This window comes from Cryptomeria japonica, chromosome 2 (assembly GCF_030272615.1).
Source record: "Cryptomeria japonica chromosome 2, Sugi_1.0, whole genome shotgun sequence".
In the NCBI taxonomy this organism is placed as follows: Eukaryota; Viridiplantae; Streptophyta; class Pinopsida; order Cupressales; family Cupressaceae; genus Cryptomeria; species Cryptomeria japonica.
Window position 1 is genome coordinate 30,349,796 of NC_081406.1, and position 4,488 is coordinate 30,354,283.

The window sequence follows — 4,488 nt, forward strand, 5'->3', positions numbered from 1 at the left end:
TTTCCCTTCCCCACATTCAGGATTCCTACCCTTCTTCCTGTTTGACATCTCCAATGAAATAATGGCTGCAAAAAAAATCAAGTTGTTGAAGAAGTAATAATAGTAAATAGACTAAGGCTATATGATTTATTGGCACTACGACCTACAATCTAGATGTTTGAGGTCTCCCTGGTGACCACTAGTACTGATAGGTCCCAACTAAATAAAATGAAATCAACAGTGAAAACAGATAGAGATGAATTCAAAATGATATTATAACACTTCAAAAATATGATCACTCACCTAATAGGTCACTAGCATTCACCAATGCAGTCAACAACAATGGTTGTTCCTCGTCTAAAACTTCACTATTGATCCGAATTGAGAGCCCAGTATTGACTAAAATGTGTAGAGATAGATCTGATCTTTGAATGCATTTATACCAATCCTTATTTGGCAAATTCCACTTAGCTATAACACATCTTATGTAATTTCCAAGGCAATTATGGGCCAACTAGTTAATTGGAAAATATAATAGAGTTGGTGAAAATTGGGATGAATGGAGACACATGTCCACAAAATGCCAGGCGAATTGGATCCTCCTGGCAAATAAATCTTTATATGGTTGTTGGTGAATTATGGCTGTCTATTAAGGCAACCTTAGAGAGTGTAGGCAAAAGAATAGAATTTATCATATGGAAAAAGTGGATTCTATTTGCAAAATATTCACATAGATATAATTAATTACATAAAACAATGAGCGATTGGTTCATGCATTTGACGAATATTTATAAATTTTGGGCAACATGGCCACCCCTGATCAGTACAATATATTCATCATTTTCCAGGTCATTGACATAAAATATTCCCCATTGGTGAATATTCGCCACTAAAGTAAACTCTAGAACTTCTAAGGGCCTCAAACAATTGAATGAGAAGGCAAAGACCCTTAAAGAGCTCTCTATGGGTAATTCAGACTTCCCCTCCATTACTGGGAAGGATGATGAGAAGAATGGTGCGGCTATTCATCAAGGTGTAGATATTGGACCTGCTCTTGGTCCCTCTTCTAGAACCCAAAGCTATTATAAAGGTAAGACTAATTGTGCCCATGTTTTTCATGATGTTCTCAACATCAATGAAAATGTTATTATCAAGAATATTGAAGTTTCGAAGATGTTGAAATTTCTTCAATAGGCTATTAGGTAGGGGTGCCCCTCCTTGTCTCTTTTGTTTAGCTACAGACCAGCTGTTGGCTTTTGTCTAGTTCTTTTTTTTGTTGTTGGTTGTCTTTTTTGTTAAAGGTTTCAGGTTCCCTTCAAAACCTATTTCATGCTAATAAAAACCAAAAGATTTTGATATATGGTATCTATTTTGCATTTACATATGACTATATTTCTTGTTCTCAATTTTAGATTCATATGTGAATTGCTTTTGATTAAGGGAAAAATAGGTTTTGAAGGGACCCGAAACCCTCTACAAACATATTTTTCCAAGATCTGGAACCCACAAACAATATGCTGCCAAAAGATAGACGGAGATAACCAACAACCATACAACAATAGAGAAGAAAAATCAAGACATTAGCCAGCCGTTTGCAAAAGGATCAAGTTCAAAGCCAACTAACAACTCAACTCAATTGCATATTAATAGTGGATTTTGACAAAGCTCCCATAACCTCTAGAAGGAATGATATTAAGGGCAACAATAGCTCCCTTGTAGCCAAGACCACAAATAAAAGCATCATCAACCCCTTTGTAGTGCCCTTGCAATAGAACTACACCTCTCCTATTCAACCAAACTCCACCTTAATAGGAGATGACACCACCTCAATAAGAAAGGCAAAAGAAATACTAGCTAAAAAAGAAACACACCCTCAGCTTCTCCCACCTAAATGATCTCCACTTCCATAGGAGAACTATCCACCTCTATAAGAGAGGCAAGATGAAAGGTTAAAGGTTAGAATTAATACAATAAAAGCCCACATTTGATAATCTATTTAAGTAGCACACAAAGCCTTTCCGACATCATCTAAAATAAACTTCTTTCCCAAAATAACAAAAGAAACCCTTAGCCAAAAACAAGCGACCCCTAAAAACTTAGCCTGGGCAACACACAAAAACATGGGATTATACCCATAAACTCCCTTTAGAGGCACTTTGCAACTAAAAGGCTCAACAGGGGACCCACTAAACTAGCAGGTCCAGACGAAACTAAACCAGAAAATGGTATAAAAATATAGGAAAGAGAAGACATCATACCCATCAAAACAAGGCCAAAAAATCAGGGAAGAAGAACCTAGAAACCTCTGAAAATAGCTTCCTCGAGTAAGCTAATAGATCCTTCAACCTCCACAAAAGCCTCAACCAGTAATTGAACAAAAAACCACAGAAGCCCTCGGCCAAATGAAACACAAGGAGCCAGGATCCATGAAACCACCACAATCGTCTTCACAAAAGACCCCTATAAAAGATGGAAGAGGATGGGAGCAACCAAAAAAGGTGTTTCAAGCCCCAAAATATACAGAGCCCAAGGCACAACATCCTTAGCTCCAACATTAAGCACAGAGAAACACCACAAAGACAAAAACGCTAGAGCACACCCTTCCAAATATAGAAAACACAAACAGGGACCTCAACAAAAGATTCTGCACTGCACACAGAAAGGCCATCAATAGCTCACAGGACGAGAGACAAATCGTCCCAAACTGTAGATAAGGCAGAGAGAGCAAAGGCAAGATCACCCTGCGCAAGCAAAAGACCCAGGCAAGGCCCCCATCCAAACACAAGATCTCCACTGACAGACACTCCATGCATACAGAGGGCAAAGACAAAAGCCCCTCTAACCCAGGTGGGTCGATCTCTGTGCATATCTGGTCCACCCTCCTCATCTCCTTGGACCCCTGTAACTGAAGCAGCGAAAACCAGAGCGTGGTTGCTATAACAAGCACCTCTCCCAGTCAAAACTTCCATTGTCAACATCAAAAAGCACCGAGCCAAACAAAGAAAATCCCAACAACCAGACAAAACTCTCCCCACCCACGGGGGTAAGGGCATAGCAAAAACCAAACTGCACGTATGCTGGAGAGCGGAGATGCAAAACATCTGCATCTGGATCTCCATCATCTTTAGCACCTTCATTACCAGATGTAGTGTTCAAGCTTCCTCCAGATTCCCTGAACCCTCTACTACTTTAAGTCACACATACTAAGTAATATATTACGTTTAAAGAATATATTACGTTTAAAGAATCTCGATCAATTCTTAGTGTTTAACATTTTTATGTCTAAAAATGAAAGCTTAATATGTGATTTAAACCATCCACTTTAATACACCCTCTTTCTCCATTCTCACTTCGTTTTCTTCCACTGCTTTCCATTTCAAAAATCTAAGATAATTCTTAAAATGACATTTATTTTTCAATTGTATGACCATATTTAAGCATTAATGTTGCAATGATCACATCCTTTATATTACTTTTTGCAAAAACTAATTTAGTATGGTTAAGATGGTATGTGTTGCCCTAATTTGAAGCATGAGTATTTAAGAAGGATTACAACATTTATCACAATATATTTTTTAACCTTGATTTAAATTATTAAATTACAATCACTATAATTAAGAATAGATTCACATGGCTTGCAATAAAGATGTGCAGATTTCGGGTGGTTCTATACGTAACATCAAAAATAAAATTTCTATTTCAAATGCCTCCTACGTTATCCGAGAGATGCGAAAGCATTAACGTAATTTGATCTTCCGGTCTCTTAGGATGCCTCGGCTGCATGCATCACTGCACTTCCACTTGACACCTATCGTCTAATAAATGGCTCGTTAACATTGTGGTGTTATTTATTGACATTAAGAATAATTTTAATTTTAATTTTACAGTTTTAACACATTTGTTAATGAACAATAGAACTATAAATTTATTTTTTAAGCTTATAACAACACATAATTTATATAATATTTTTGCATTCTTATGTAAATTTAATTCCAATTTCATAAAAAATATCTGAAAACCAAATCATAAAGATATAAAAAACATAACCACTATTTTAAAAATAAATTGATATAAAAGATTTTAAAATTACTAATCATCAAAATACTATTTTTATTTTTCCATATTTGAAACTGGTCTGACAACCTCCCCTCCATGGAGATAACCATAAATGACTTATTCTAATGAAATTAGCAACATCCTGAAAATATAAATATATTTATTTATTTGAGGGGAAAAAAAGCATGTTTTCACGTATCAAATAATGAAAAAGCAGTTGAAACTGCTAATAAATTACAATAAATCAACACAAGATATTATGATGGAAGTCTGTCTCAAATTTAGAGAACAGACTATTTATAAGAATCAAACAATGAAAGCCAAGAAGATTAAGGCCATGATATGTCTCTCTTCTGAGAAATGAATTGGAAAGAATACGAGATGCCTAAACTAAGAGGGAACTTCCAAATCTGGCTAATTTGAAATTGTCAGAGCCTAGAGGTGGTAAATATG